Raw genomic sequence first — 16870 nt, forward strand, 5'->3', positions numbered from 1 at the left:
TTCTCCTCAAGAAGATGTTGAAAAAACAAAGCATCAATTTAAAACTATTTTAATAGGGGCTGGAAGAATGGGTCAGCAGTTAAGAGAAATGGCTATTCTTCAAGAGAATAGAATTTTGTTCCCAGAATCCAGACTTAAAACTGTTTCTAATTTCAGCACGAGGTTATTTGATGCCCCCTTCTGGCTTCTGGGCACCAGGCACACAGAGCACAAAAAATACATTCAGGCTCTTCATGTGAGTTCCTGGCTCATACTCAGGTTGTCAAGTTTATGTGTCAAGCCTATTTATGATTGGATCACTCTCCCTTGCCCATCTCTGTGGTCTTAATGCAACATGCCAGTCTCCAGAGCTTTCTCCTTAGATACGGCTTAGTGCCCATACAGCATAGATTCTGGGAAGAGTTTTCCTTGGGAAGCAAGCAGGAATTCATTCAAAGCAAGCCATCATTAAGTGGGAAAATATGAGCTGGGAGTTTATTTAACATGATTAGATGGCATTCTGAAGTCTCTGGATCTAAGTGCCATTACATTAGTTGGACACCACTTTGTGGGAAATGGACTATATTTTGCCGACTTCCTATGATACCAAGGAAAATGTATAAATCTTGAGTCTGTGAACTATGATAATTTTTTAAAAAGCTTGAGTAGCCAGGGTTTTACCAAGGCTAGATTAATAACTTATCAGAACTCCAATGATAAAAGTTAAAACTCTGAACTTTTGAAGTCGTAACATCATATGTATTATATTTAAGTCTCATTTTTTTCACATACCTTAAATCACTTCCTCAGACCTTTACAATTTGCGTAAACTTTAAACTTTTTCTTTTCCTTCTGGAAACATACAATCATTTACTATGAGACATAGGTGCTTGATTACTGAGAGAAGTCATTGAAAAGCAAGTTTTTTTTTTTTTTTATGAAAGTAAATAATTAAGTAGCAACAGCATGGTTGGTTGAATTTGTCTTTATATTGAATCCTGTTTTGTGAGTTTACCTTTCTCAGCATGAAGCCTGCCAGCAAGGTAAAACCTGTCTGTGAGTTTGCGTTTATCAGCAGGAGTCCTAATAGGTCTAGAAAAAGCAAGACTTGATTTTTACCTATAAAATGGACTGGGCTGGCAGCTGCAACGTTTGTGGGAGAATCTGGCTAAATCTGCTTGCTACTGTTAAACTGGTAAAACAGGACAAACCATCAACACCATCCCTGAGATCTGAGAAGGCTAAGTCTGAGTAAGAAGTATAAACCAAATGACTTCTGTAACAATTAAAATGACAGAGATCTGCTACCTGGACAGCCAGCCTACGATCCTCCATGATGATCTCAGTGGCTTTGTTTGGGGTAGAAGGCTTCAGTCTTTGGCTGTCAGACAGGACAGCACTAAGTCTCTGGCTGACACACAGAGTAGAATCAGCCTTTGGCCCAGAAGGTCTGAGAGATTTTCCTGTGTAAGATGAACTTGGGAAAAGTCACCTACCTTGGCAAGTCAGAGTAGGGTAGTCAACCCAACAGTGTCTACTGTTTGGGTGGGGCCTGGGTGGTGGCCTAGGTATGGGGACAGTTCTTTCTTTGCCTAGTGGCTAGGGTGACCATATTCAAAGCAAGGCAATGATAGAGTCCTTTGCAGTCCATCTTCTTTGGAGATAACCTCAGTGCTGCTACCAGAAGCTGATATTTTTGTCTATCAAAAGGTGTTAGATCCCAAGCAATTCCATTTCCCAAAGTCTGGCATTTAGACAAAAGTCAGCATTCCCTTGGACACATGGCTCTTCTATCAACTTATGCCCGTGGTGACCATTAGCATATCAAGGTCTATGCTAGCCTCTAGGCTCCGTATGTCCCTCAGTCCCTACTCACTTGAGTCCCTATTTCAGAGTCATCCTGGCTGGCATACCCCATCCCCTACCTTAAACCTCTCCAGCCCTGAGCTTCACTGCTTGCCTCCCTTCTCTTCCCCATATAACTCAGCCAGTTAGCTCTGTGCTCTCTCAGTTTTGCTCTTGACTCCGCTCCTTGACCTCTCTTCATCCGTTTGCCCGCTTTTCTCTTTCCTCTTTCTCTCTTTTCCTCTCTGCTCTTAACACCTCCTCTCATGGTCTGGTCTATTCTGCTGGCCATGTTCAGTCTGGACTCTTCTGGATTCTTCTGGCTGTTCCCTTCCTCGAGTCTATGATAAAAATCTTCCGGACCATACCTCATTTTCATTCACAGGGGAGGGATTGAGGGCTATTATCTAATCTATTAAGTATACCTGATTTCAAACAAACTTTATGATCTTTTTTACTTGCTTCGGGCTCAACTTTCACATATGCAGAAGGCTAAAGCTTGTCCCTGCAAATGAATTGTATTTGTATTTAGCATGACTACAAGCTTAGTTCTGAGCACATTAAAGAATCTATCTAATCATTTGTAAAGTGACTGACCATTAACTTGCATGTCTTAATTACCTTTAACACTTTACAACAAATTAGTAGCTTTTTAATAAGATTAGGATTTTACAATTTTATCTGTTAAGTTTGAGCTTTAAAAGTTTGAATTGAAGGTTTAATTGAAATTCTTTATTATCAAAATCAAACTTTAAACCATACATATAGCATGCAGAGAGACTGGGAACCTCGTCTTTCTGATTTTTAACAGTATAACAATATCTTTTACAGAATATTACAATTTTTTCATATGACTCAGTTTCTCTAAATAGTTAAAACTTAACTAAGTTATCAAAGAAAAAGGCCAGACACGTGGAGGTCAGAAGCACCTTGCAGGAATTGATTTTCTTTTTCCACTGCGGGTTGTAGGGATCAAACTCAGGCCGTCAGGCTTGTGTGACTTTTACCTGCTTCAGTGCCTCTTACTACAGAAAATGCTAGAATAACAGGGTCCAGAATGGACTGTTCTGTGTACACAACACACACACACACACACACACACACACACACACACACACACACACACACACACACGAAAATTTATACACAGCCTGGGAATGCTGTTGTTTTGTGATCCTCTCACAAATCTTTTGAACTTCTGAATTTTCAGAGCTCGAAGTAAAAATGAGAGATGCAACAACAAAAACCTAGTACCATTCATTAATCACCTACATGTTCTTTTCTTTGAATGAAAACCAAGCTAATTCTGTGCAGGTGTGAATGTGTGGCAGAGTAAGTGGGAAGTGTAGCTGTCTAGGTTCCAAGAGTGTGGGTTTCTTCGTCTCTCTTGCATGCCTGTAGAAGGTATTTGATGGCAAGATTGATCATTGTTTAGCATGGCTGCTGAAGGTCCCTGCTCAAGGCTGGATAGTTATAGGTAAAGACGAACCATACAATCAACCTTACTAAAGTAAACATGGAGCAGAAATGGGAGAGACTCTGCTGTGACTGTCTTGGTGCAGAAACAAAGCTTGGATACTCAGTATGTTCCTCCTCAGTAACACATGAGCTGATTTATCTGGCACGATGCCTGGGATTTTCCCAAGCAGGCTCCACCACTGCTTTAGTCTGTGCAGGGACAGAGTGTTGATTGTGCAGAGTGTTTGTGGAAGCCTGTTGGTTTCCTCTTTGGTAAAAATGTTTGCCAGGAGGTCTAGGATTTTTTTTTTGTGGTTATTTTTTTTGTACAGGGATTCATATTCTCTTTGTCACTTAAAGATGCTCAATAATCTTGCTGCTGGGATGAAAACATCACTTGTTTCTACAACTCAGCATGGAATTCTGGAAACACTGGATGTAATCGGGTCCTGCACATTGGCCAAGATCTAGACAGAGCAGAAGAATCTATGTCAGGAAAGTGATTAACAAAGTTTCCAGTTTGGATGGGAACATTCTAGAATGAATGTAGCTTAATACTGCACATATATCGAGAAGGGAAGTCAGGCTTCTTATTTCCGGAAAAAAAAATATATTCTGTTTCTGATTTTCCCGAGACTCCTACACAAAATTCCATGCTGTTTTCCCCAGCACCATCATTTGCTTAGGACTTTGTCCTTGCCTCCTCTGCTTCTCATTGAAGATGTGGCTGCCTTCTCATTCCGTCCCCACCTAATATGAGAAATTCTAGGTGATATAATGAGAGCTCATTAGTGAGCAAAACAGGCAAAATATAATTTAATTTTTACATTACAAGTAATTTTTTATTATTATTTTTATTCTGTATGTGAGGTGTGTACATACTACCGCATGAGTGTAGAGGTCAGAGGACAACTTGTGGGGATCAATCCTCTTACATAATTTGGATCTTGGAATCAAACTTAGATGGTCAGGCTTGATGGCGGGGACTTTCTCCCATTTAACCACCTCACTGGTCCAAAATATGTATTTTCATAGGACATTTTGGAGTTCTACCGCCTTCTCCCATTTAGATAGTTGGCTCTGTAACTAAAAAGTGGGAGTGGAGACAGTGGAGCAGACATACAAATTTGATGGCTTGTTCCATATGTGCTTGTGTGTGCCTTCTCCATGGAAGCCTCCATTAAATGCAATGGTGACATTAGAACTTGCTTACTGTTGGCTTGATATAAATTACACTTGTTTGTTTATTTCATGTGCACATAGACACGTGCTACGGTGCTCCTGTGGAGGTCAAAGGACAACGTGAGGGAGTTGGTTCTCTTCCTCCACTATGGATTCCAGGGACCGATCCCAGGTCACCAGCCTTACTGCTTTCATCCACTGAGCCATCTCACCAGCCCGCTGATGACAAGTACTTAAATGACAAAGCTGAGAAAAGTGAGGAGCTTGCACCATGCACACATTATTTCATGTTGTGTCAAGGAAACAGACTCAGAGAGCTTATGCACGAATATGCTGAAATGCAAGCTTTCTACGTGTACTCAGAAAGCCTGGGTGTTGAGAAACTGACAGCGGACAGAGCCACGGATGTCAAATGCGGGTAGTCTTTAGAACAGCTGGGATGGTAATTGCTTGGCTGTTTTGAGATGGGTGGGAAAGGGGGCAGGGCACAGGCTGAAACAATAAGACAGTTGTCTAGGAAAAAACTATCTATTGTCACCTGACTTGAATTTTCAACCTTTCAAGACCATATATTTTGTAAATTAGGAATATTGCCACCAGGTGGCAGTAGCACACAGGGTTACTTTTAAAATTTATTATTATTATTATTATTATTATTATTATTATTTAGGGAATGAGAAAAACAATTGCTAAATATATCCATGAAAATGAAATCAAGAGTTGGAAGAGGTGAGTCTGGTCTCAAAATGAAGGTAAACCCACCACCTTGTCTCCCCAGCCTGACTCTAGTCTCTGCTGCTGCTGCTGGGGGAGGAAGGCCACGATCCAAAGGAACCAGAACAGTTGAGGAAGCTGTTTACTATTGGTGGTCTGAGCTTTGAAACCACATAGATGACAGCCTAAGAGAGCATTTTGAGAAATGGGACACGCTTGCAGACTGTGTGGTAATGAGAGACCCCCAAACAAAACATCCAGGAGCTTTGTGACTCATTCTTGTGTTGAAGAGGTGGAAGCCGTAATGTGTGCTCGGCCATGCAAGGTTGATGGATGTGCAGTGGAACCGAAGAGCCACTTACAGAGAGGATTCTCTAGAAGGGAAGGAAGTTGTGTTGCTGGTATTAAAGAAGATTCAGAAGAACTTAATCTGACAGACTACTTTGAAAACTACGGCAAGACTGAAACCAGAGTAGTTACTGAAGACAGGCAGAGTGGAAAAAAGAGCCAATTTATGTTTGTAATTTTGATGATCATGACACAGCTGATAAAATTGTTGTTCAGAAATACCACACTATTAATGAGCAAAACTGTGAAGTGGAAAAGGCCCTTTCTAAACAAGAGATGCAGTCTGCTGGATCACAGAGAGGTCATAGAGGTGGATCTGGCAACTTTATGGGTCTTGGAGGAAACTTCAGAGGCGGTGGAGATAATTTTGGTTATGGTGGAAACTGTGGAAGAGGAGGCTATGGTGGTGGAGGTGGTGGCAGCAGAGGTAGTTATGGAGATGGTGATGGTGGGTATAATGTTCGGAGGTGATGGTGGCAACTATGGTGATGGTTCTGGTTATAGTAGTAGAGCAGTCTATGGTGGTGGTGGACCAGGATATGGAAACCAAGGTGGTTACAATGATGGAGGAAATTTTGGTGGAGATAAATATGGTGGTTGTGGAAACTACAACGACTTTGGAAATTATAGTGGACAACAGCAATCAAATTATGGACCCATGAAGGGGGCAGTTTTTGGGAAGAAGCTCAGGCAGTCTCTATGGTGGTGGCTATGGTGGAAGTGGTAGATATGGTAGCTGAAGGTTTTAAAAACAACAGAAAAGGGCTCCAGTTCTTAGCAGAAGAGAGAGCAGGGAGTTGTTGGGAATGCTTTAGGTTTCATTGAGACAGTCATCCCAACTGAATTAGAGAAACTGTAAAAATCTGCCACAGAAGGAATGATGATCCATAGAAAAGTTATGCAGCTTAAATAGGAAATTCTTCTTGCTCAGGACTGTCATAGCCACAGTTTGCAAAGAGTGAACTATTGAATCAAGCAATGTGGTGTCAGTTAGATGGACATTCCTGTGTGTGTGTGTGTGTGTGTTTAAATCTGTTGTAGCCTTTTCTTTTCCTTTTCTTTACATAAGGTATATTGCCCTGTAAATTGTGGCAGTGGTACCAGGAATAAAAAAAAAATAAGATTTTTTTAACTTTTCAGTATTGGTGTATTTCAGTTTTTCTACATTTTAGCACAGAAACTTTAGTTAAATGCAGTTTTGAAGGTGTTTCCTTGTGAGTTAACAAGTAAAGAAGATCGTTGTTAACTACTATTTTGTATGAATTTTGGTAAAGTTGAAAATTTGTATGAAATTTTATAAAGAAATTACTGGCCTGCAATTTAAGAGGAATCTATTCTCCCCATTTCCCAAACCATCATGAAAGGGTCTGACATGTGGAGAGAGTAGGTATTTGTATGTTTGCAATGTGTGTTTTAGATAATTAGGTTTGGATAATAAAAATTAGCATATTTGTGAATTTAATAACGTTAAGATAACCTTCAAATGAAAAAGACCTCAAAAGTTCCTATTTGGTTTTTGTGGATTTTCTTTCAAAATGTAATCATGATTTCAGTGTGTTAGATTTACGGAGTCCTAGCCGTGTTGACATCATCTCCATTCCGCATTTACCTTGGTCACACTGAAACTGCTACCAGTACTTTGGGGTATGAAGTATTTATACTGCCCTCTACTTAAGTTCTGGAAAAGGATGGTGAATGTATTTCATCTCCTGGTTTAACACTCTACTTTTAATACAGGATGACTAAGTTTGCCGTTTCTGAGCAAACTGATAGGTACCTGGTTTATTCTGCTTTTCAAATTTAAAGTCCCAAAGTTCATTGATCCAGTCAATTTTCTGGGCTTAGTCTCCCCTCCCGCCACACACAACTTTTCAGATCAGAGGAATAAAAGTCACTCATTTGAACCCCTAACTGGCTCGCATGCTTTCCCATTTATACCCTATACATTTTGCTAGATGATGAAACCAAGGATTGTTAAGGCATCATTGTCCAAAACAAAGCAGGAGAAAATGTAGCACGGTTGCTTAGTGTAAGCACCTCACTTCTCAAAGATCTGAGTTCAAATTTGGAAAGTCTGGAATGCATAAATCCACAAAGAACACACTGTAGACAAATTTCTAAGCAGTCTTATTAAATAAAAAAAAAAACACGGAGCAAGATATAGGGGTGAAAGCCTCTAAGATCAGGGAAATAGGAATAGTCACCAGCTAACCTTACCTCACCATGCCGTAGTTTCCAAAGTGTGCTACTTCCTGTCTACCCACACCTTTATTGCCTTGCTGTTCTGCCCTCTCGTTGGCTCTTATCCCAGCTACCTCACTGCCTTGTCACTGCCTATCTGTACAGATCTTTAGGTCTCTATAGTTGGTACTGGGATTAAAGGCGTGCGTCACCACACTTGGCTCTATTCCCTAGTATGACCTTGAACACACAGATACTCTCTGCCTGCCAAAGTGATCAGATTAAGGGCATGTGCTACCACTGCATGACTTTTGTGTTTACTTAAAATGACTTACTGTTTCCTCTGATCTCCAGGCAAACTTTATTTATTATCACAAAAATAAAATATCGCCATATTTCCCCTTTTTGTCTAATAAAAATAAAAAATAAAAAGTTATAATTAATATAAGAAAAACTATATACAATAAGTACAATAACTATATACAATCTATACAAGCAATAAATACATGAACAATGTCCAGTCCATTTACATTTGACAAATTCAGAGAAAATATTCCATTATATATCCTATTTTGGTGAGTCCAAAATGTACCTAATTCACTTTCTATTCTAACTTGTACTACCAACAGAAAACTATCATTTACACATTTAACACCTCTTAGTGAGTTTCTTTCTGAATTTCTTAACAAGGAAAATTGTTAATACAACTATCTAATCTTCAACTCTCTCAGAGACCCAAGAAGGAAATAATATTACCTAGTAAAAGAGGAAGTGCAAACAAGCAACTTCCAAAAAAAAATGTGAGTTGACAGAAACAGCCAGATGCCTGGACAGTCACCCAAGGTTCTTCTGCACATGGGGCATCATCTTCAGCCTACAGGCTTAGCATACATGACAGACTCATTTGTGAAGTAGGATGTACATAAGGCCTACAGCTCAACCTCACATTCGGTGTGAGTATTCCATGTACCAGATAAACCTGAATTCTGCCAGTGTCCTGTCATGATTCAGGATTTTAAATTCTGGAAATTGCTGGTGTTTTTGGAATTCAGCTGCTTATTCTTCTCAGCTTGTGGATGGCTTCATCTCAGTGTCCCATTCTCCTCCACATCCCATTCTTCTTGACTTGTGGGTGGTTTCATCTAGGCATCTCATTCTTCTCGGCTTGTGGGTGGCTTCATCTCAGCATCCTATTCTTCTTGGCTTGTGGGTGGCTTCATCTCCTTTGTTAAATACCAGTCTACCAGTGAGAGATTAGACTCAGATAGCCTAGTTACTCTTTTAAGAATAACTGTTTCAGCTACTGTTTCACTGCACACCAGAAGCCATCAGTCCATTGCCTGTTCAGCTGCCTTTGAATAAAGGGGCACTGTAACTTTTCTGGATTGCAAAGCAACTTCAGCGATGGTGCCATGTTGTTCTGGCCTCAGAGGACACCTGTTGCTAAAGCTGCAACCACACTTGTTTTGACAAGGATTGGTAGTCCTTTGTTTTGTGTCCTGTTTGTTCATTTTGGATAGCATACTGTCAGCAGTCGATTCAAGGGCACTTTGTTACCCAGTGGCTAACTTTTGCCAAATGAAAGTTAACTCCATATGCAGTTTCTTCAATGCCCATATCTTCTCTGAAGTAAATTGGTGCTGCCAGGAGCTGATATGTCTCATACACATAAAAGAAGAAAAAATCTAAGTTATTAAAACATTTTAAATGCCATATTCTGTAGATCTCCAAAGGGCTTGAAAATGACCTGCTTATCTAAAATATATCTCTGCTTGACCTTGAAAACATACCTAATATGATTACAAGTTTGATTGTAATGTCTAACTACTAGCTTTCATTCCTTTATATCCTAATAGTTGGTAATAATAACATTCAAGGATTAGCAAATTGCATTACATTGTTAAATGAACTGTATAATATCCTGAACAAGATTAGAAACATATGTATGGCATTTTCTAATAATATCAATCTCAATATACATAATTTGTATACAATATATAAAAATCCAATCCAATGTAAAGTATTTAAAACTAGTAGTTGTCTTTTAAAAGTAGATTCAATAATTTACCTTTTTATCTCTATCATATCTATATCCCCTCTTTTTTCTTTTCAGAGTAGATTCAATAATCTATCCTTTATTCTATCATTTTTATATATCTTTTTTTCAGAGTAGATTCAATAATCTACCTCTTATCTATATACTCTTTTTTCTTTTCATTTTTCCCCAAACAAGAACCTTAAATCTAATCTTTGTTTAACTCTTTTCCTGACCATTAACAACAACAACTTGTAACCAACCCTCCTAAACAATGACAACTATCCCAAATCCAAAACCACTGAAAGACCAAAAACTACCTGCCCCACCCCACTTCTTGGAAATGTGAGCATTCTTAAAATTGCTTCCTGCGGTTTGTGGGCGAAGGCATCTTCAGGAGATCCTGAAAAGAAAAATTTTGGGTTGATTGTCAAGTTCTAGGAGGGGTAGCTATATAATTTGTTGTCCAGTCTCTGCATAATGCCAAAGTTCAGGTCTTATCTCAAGTCTTTGTTCAAGTAGTCTGTGAGGCTGGATCATCTCAGCTAGCCATCTTGAAACTGTTCTGAGCAGTTTGGGTGATGTTTGTCAGCTTAGTGGTATTATTATTGTCCATGTGAAATTGTTGTTGTGGGGCCCCATCAACTTTCTGGAGGCTTCAAATTTGCTGTTAGGCCTGTTTGATTCCCTGGAGAAAACTGATAGAGACTCGAACACAAAAACATGTATAGGCAGCTAAATGAAGCCCCCCCCCTTTTAGAATTAATTAGTACTCTATATGACCATTTATATAATGGAGTTTTTGGTCTGAATCTGTCAAATATTAATGGACTAGACATTGTTAATGTAATTCTTGACTATATATATTGTATATACTTATTGGATATAGCTATAAGCGTCTTTTGTTATCTCAGACAAAAAAGGGGAAATGTGGTGATATTGTGTTCCCCCAATATATTGAGCACCCTAATAAACTTATCTGGGGTCAGAGAATAGAACAGCCACTAGACAGACATAGAGTCCAGAAAATGGTGGCACACACACCTTTAATCCTAGTATTCTCGAGGCAGAGATCCATCTGGATCTCTGTGAGTTCAAAGCCACACTGGAAACAGCCAGGCATGGTGACACATGCCTTTAATCCCAGGAAGTGATGACAGGAAGCAGAAAGGTATATAAGGCGTGAGGACCAGGAACTAGAGGCCTTTTTAAGCTTTTAGCTTTCAGCATCAGTTCAGCTGAGATCCATTTGGATGAGGACTCAGAGACTTTCAGTCTGAGGAAACAGGATTGACTGAGAAGTTGGTGAGGTGAGTTTAGCTGTGGCTTGTTCTGCTTCTCTGATCTTTCAGTGTTCAGCCTAATACTTGGCTCTGGGTTTGTTTTTATTAATAAGACCTTTTAAGATTTGTGTTACAACACATGATTATTCTTTGTATACATTTCATGCTAAAACATGTTGGTGTGAGTTACAATTTGTTCAGAGACCCCGGGTGAGAGGAATTTTAGATACCAAGTAGATATTTTTATACATGAAAAATGTCTACTGTCACACCAGCTAGTGCAATTTCATTCGAGCCCCAAGTATGTGCTCTGCCTGCTGTTGCTTTCTTTGTCAGTTGAAGGTCGAATTCAAATTTTTACTTGGCTTTTAAAATATTAGCAAAACAAGTGACAAAACGGGGGCTGAGGTGTGCTAGTGTTTGAATATGCTCTCTTCTTGCTCTAATTCTGTGCCTCTGTCATCATCAATATCTGGATGCATGCAGTGCTAGCATGGATCTTTGGTCATTACAAATAGTGAAGTTTCCCCAGAAAACACTCATAAACCAATAAATGTAACAGACAACAACAACAAAAAATGAAATCAAATTATGTTTCTCATTACCATTAAAGTTGACATCATCACACACCCTGAAACAAAGAGCTTGGGCTTAGTCGGCTGTGATCAGTCAGAGGTCTGAGGTCAGACAAATCACACTTGACATGCCACTGCTGTCTTTTATTAACTGTGATCCTGGGGGAGCTATGTCACCATAATATGGGTATAGAAATGATCAAATAGCATATGCACCTGGTATAAATTTGTTGCTAAGTAAGTGAGACTTGTGAGTAGAAGCATACCCTCAGTGGCTCTATTTTGCTTAAAAAAACTTTCCAAAAAGAAATGTTAAGTCAGACTTTTGGAGGGTTGAGCATGACATTTCCAACATGAATCTTCAATCAGAGAATAGGGGGAGGGAGACAAACTCCATCTGGGACTGTTTGGTACAACAGGTGAATGGTGCCACTAGCTGTTTCATGCTATCAGAGCATATTTGGCTTTGTGTGGTCACTGCTGTTTGGGTGCTCTGATGCATTAGAGTGATGGAATAATGGTTTTTTTTTTCTTCCTTAGGACTTGGCTCTCAGCAGCTCCTGGCCCACACTGTTCCCCCTTTGTAGTCTTATCTGTAGTTTAATTTTCCTTGCATGCAAACTCGGTGCCCAGGATAATTCTTAATTTCTCTCTCCCCCCCCTCTCTCTACCCACTGTGATGAGTACATTGAAATATGTACATATACATGGATATGAGTGTTCTAGAGAATGCTACTGCATGCCTCATGTCTTTTCTCTGTGACAAATCAAAGTGGGTGAAGTAAGAGACAGTTCAAGAATGATCCCCATTCCTTTGAGCCATATCAGTACAACCAAAATCCAAAATCTGAGATGAGTACTCAAGAAAGCAAGATGGGCTGGCCACTGTTGTCCTGGGTATCAGACTAGGCCTTTCTTGCTTTTTAGCATCCTTTTCCAGAAGGCCAAGGGGGAATCTTGAAGATGAATCACAGGAAGTGGATTGGGGACTTGGCTTTTGGGGTTCCTAGTTGTCTGGAGCTCCTCAGCTTCATCTTTGCCTTCTTAGTCTGTGATCAACTGCAATGACATGGAGAGCATGTCCACTGTCGCTTACATCATCATCAGGCACGTTTCTCTCTCTCCCTACCTCTCTGTTCAATGCACACACTTGCTTCCAGGGTACCTGTTGTAATACTTTGGTCAGATTGGCCTAAGCAACAGTTCTTTATTCCAGCTTGTACCTGGGCAGCTGGTGGAACCACCAGGGTTCAGGCTGATGTTGAATAAGAATTCAGAGCTCAGTGTGAGTGTTGTGGAATATAAAGTGGTTACTGCAGGTTTGGGGTTGTGGTCACTAACCTGACTTTCCCCAGTTGACAGTCCCTGTGGATTATGGGAGACATTTTCCTCAAGAAATATTATTCTAGGACATGGCCAACAATGAGAAGTGGTGGTGGGGCGTTGTCTCCTCTGTCCAGATTAGCTAGAATTTTCTTTCCACCTTTCTCTGCAGGGCTGTAGGGTCCCCCTGGTGTTTCTGTGGGCCAACACCACCATTTTTATGGTCTTGAGGCCTTCTGATCACCATTTTATTTTCTACAACTAATAGGGAAACTCAAAACATCTTTAGTGTTCTTTCCAAAATCATGTGTGCCTTGATTTTAGTAGTTTATTCTAAGCAAGAATGTAGCAATGGCTACTTTAGAGGCTCTGTTGACTAATTAATGGGAGAGAGAAGGAAAGGCATTTGAAGGTGTAAGTGCCCCACAGATGTGACAGGTGACAGGCACTGTGTACTTTGTGGTGAAACCTGGCTTTAGGCTACCAATTCCTCTAGAACTCTCACCCCTGACATTATTTTTCTCTTCACACTTAGGAAATAATGTGAATCCAAGAAACCACTTAAGAATTACAGAAAAGCAAAAGACAAGATGAAGCAGAACAAAGCCCTAGGCAGCAAGTCAAACAGATGCTCTGAAGGACAAATCTCATGAGAAGCAACTTCCTTTTTGAGAGGAACCACCCACTTTTAATGAGTCTAAATGTGCCTGTAGTTCTTGGTGTAGGGTTGAGACCTTCTGGGCTTTCCCCTACATACTTTGGTGTGTCTATTACTGTTGTCCTTGTTCAGCTCATGTTTAAGCAGTCTTGTTGACGAGACTTTATGGATGCAGCCTCTGAGATTACGAGGAGAGGAGAGAGAGAAAGAGGAGAGAGGAGAGAGAGGAGAGAGAAGAGAAGAGAAGAGAAGAGAGAGAGAGAGAGAGAGAGAGAGAGAGAGAGAGAGAGAGAGAGAGAGACTGAGACTCAGAGCAAGCTCCCTGATCCTCTGGCTCTTAAAATATTTCCACCTCCTCTTCCACAATGTCTCCTGGGCATAGGGATGTTTTGAAGATATATCCCTTGGGACTGGGCTCCACAACTGTGTTTGGATTGATTGTGGATTTCTGTAATGGTCTAGACTTTTTCAAAGAGAAGTTTTCTTGATGAGGGGCAAGAATTACACTTATCTGTTTGTATAAGGACAAATATAAAACCTTAATCTTAATTTACATGGGAAGGGACTGAGGCAGGGAAGTGTGATCATATGGTTAGGGTAAAAGCAGATCTAGATTCACTCTGTAATATTTTTTTTTTCATATATAGCAGCTAATCAACTCAACTACGTCACAGGGGAATGCAAACCAGAAACAAATCATGGTTTGGGGCCCCAGCAAATTTTGTTCAGGTCCCACTCTTGAGCATCTTTCCTGCTTGATGGAGCCCAGTAGTTGACAGTTGGCCATTGGAGGTGGGTTCCTCCAATGCAGAGAGCTGTGTTCAGGAAACCAACTATAGGCATTCCCCAGAAACCTTAAAATTTTCTATAGTGGAGAGTTAACATGAACACTATGTGACTAAAAAGATTTGTTCAGGTAAAAGATGCAAAACATTCCCAGATAGCTTGTAGGAGTGAGAATGGATGTAGCTACATGTTTCCTATTGTCATTTTCTGGGTTCCATCTCCTCACACACAATGGAGCTGATCAGTTGACCTCACTAAATTGAGTTATATATGCTTGGCATCATTCCTTTTTAAATATAAGTATATTTATTAATTCTTTGAGAATTTCATACCATATTTTGATTTTATTTACCCCAAGCCCTCACCTAACTTCCCCTCAGGCCCACCTTCTCCTTACTCTTCCAAACTTCTGCTCTCTTCTTTTGAACATTTAATAGCCCATCGACTGCAATTTCCTTTTTTCTTTAGTGTTGAGCTTCTCTTGTGGAGAAATTGATTCCTCTTGCCAAGAGAAGTGGAGACACAGGTTTGCCCAAATCTACCTCAGTCCTCACCTCTTGTTCTGTCTGTCACTTTGACCTCAAGAGGTTACAGCAGAGATTTTCAGTTAAGAGACATAGCTTCGGGCTGGAGAGATGGCTCAGAGGTTAAGAACACTGGCTGTTCTTCCAGAGGTCCTGAGTTCAATTCCCAGCAACCACATGGTGGCTCACAATCATCTGTAATGAGATCTGGCTCCCTCTTCTGGCCTGCAGAGATACATGCAAACAGAACATTGTATACATAATAAATAAATAAATCTTAAAAAAATGCCTTAACTTTAAAAAAAAAAAGAGACATAGCTTCTGGAAAGTTCTCTGATATACAGTTAAATACAGGTTACTATGAATTGTCTGAAATTTGTCAGCAGGTAAAAAAAAATTATCAGCCTGTTGGAAAAAATGGATGTAATTGGCAAAGCTAGAGTAAGAAAATTTTACTCCTGAGCCATAGAAGATAACAACAGAGACATCTCATAGCTTGTGTCGTTTGCGGAGGGTGTGTTCCTCACCTCTCATTAGCACTCTCACCACATTAAAGAAATGTTTCTCCTTCTGCCCAGTGCCCTTGTTTAGGGTAGAGAATCATAGGTTAGGGTTGGAGGGTCATAGCTACGGAGGTAGGAGGAAAGAGCAGATAATTTAGAAGAAAACAACTCCAAGGTAAAAGAGACAGGAGAAGACACAGAGACTCTTCGTGGTGGAGGTGATGCCAAGTTAGACTCTACTGGGGGAAGTGCTTTTAACAACATCCCTAGAGGAGAATGCAGAAGGGCAGTTTTTGAAAATACTACCAATGCTTATTAATCAGAGCTCTTTAGATGTTCTTTAATATAAAGATATAAAGAAATAAATATTGAGTAATTCATACTGAGTCATTGTTGGCTTGTGTAATATGTTTTCTAAATTAAAATTTCTAGCTAGCATACCAACAGACTGCACTGCCCTGCCTCTTACCTGTCCTTCTCCCTCCTGGAGTCCCTTTTCTATTCACAAACAGCCCCCTTCTACTTTCTTGCCACATACATATGTTTCAAACTCTAGAATTTGGGGGTCAAATTTGATGGATGACAGGAGCCAGCAGAAACAAATGATCTATACATACCCTATGAGAGTCAAATCAGCAGCTTGGTTTGGAGAGGCTGAGTTCTGTGGAAGGGAGCTTATATATGCCAATCCTGTGGTTTTGACACCATGTGAATGAAGAAAAGAAATAAACACAGAGGACATGGCTGCTCCTAGGTATGCTGGAGGAGAAAGTTTATTGTAGATAAAAGGGAGAGCATAGCCAGAGGCAGGAACATCTGGGAGCATCCAGAGTGAACACAAACCTGAGTTGGGCCATGTGAGGAGAGGGATGAGGGGAGAGTGGAGAGCCAGACCAAGAGGCCACGAGTGCAAAAGATAGATTAAAAAGGGGGCAGGTAACCAAAGTGGCTGAATTATATAGGGAAGGACAGCCCAGTCCCTGGACTGGAGAAGTTTAGGGTGGGGAGTGGGGTATCTCAGCCAGGAGGGCCCTGTAACAGGTAGGGACCCTGTAGCCAGGTCCTCTTTGATATGCTAAATAGGCACCTCAGCTAGCCATTTGTCCCAGGTCTGAGACCTAACAGATGCACAGATATGCACTTTAAAGGTGGCTGCTGTGGATTCTTCTTTTTATTTACTTTTTGCTTTTTGAGACAGGGTTTCTCTATACAGCCCTGGCTGTCCTGGAACTCACAATGTAGTCTAGGGTGCTATCTGCCTCTGCTTCCCAAGTGTTGGGTTTAAAGGTGAGTGCCACTGTGACTAGCTGCTGTGAATTCTTATTTCATACTCCAAGACTCACTTGAAAATCTTCAGGGCCGTTTAAGGAAGGGGCACACTCAATGTCCTAAACACCTTCTCTCAGACTTCAGCTTAGGTATGTGCTGATTCCTAGAATATTCCCAATGCTTGTCCCTCTGCCTGACATTAAGTAG

General features: G+C 40.4%; 1 pseudogene; it reads left to right on the plus strand.

The window, feature by feature from the left end:
• Nucleotides 1-4876: 4876 nt before the first annotated feature.
• On the plus strand, nt 4877-6275 carry LOC114707241 (annotated as a pseudogene).
• The last annotated feature ends 10595 nt before the right edge of the window (nt 6276-16870 follow it).

This window comes from Peromyscus leucopus, chromosome 6 (genome assembly GCF_004664715.2).
Source record: "Peromyscus leucopus breed LL Stock chromosome 6, UCI_PerLeu_2.1, whole genome shotgun sequence".
Lineage (NCBI taxonomy): Eukaryota > Metazoa > Chordata > Mammalia > Rodentia > Cricetidae > Peromyscus > Peromyscus leucopus.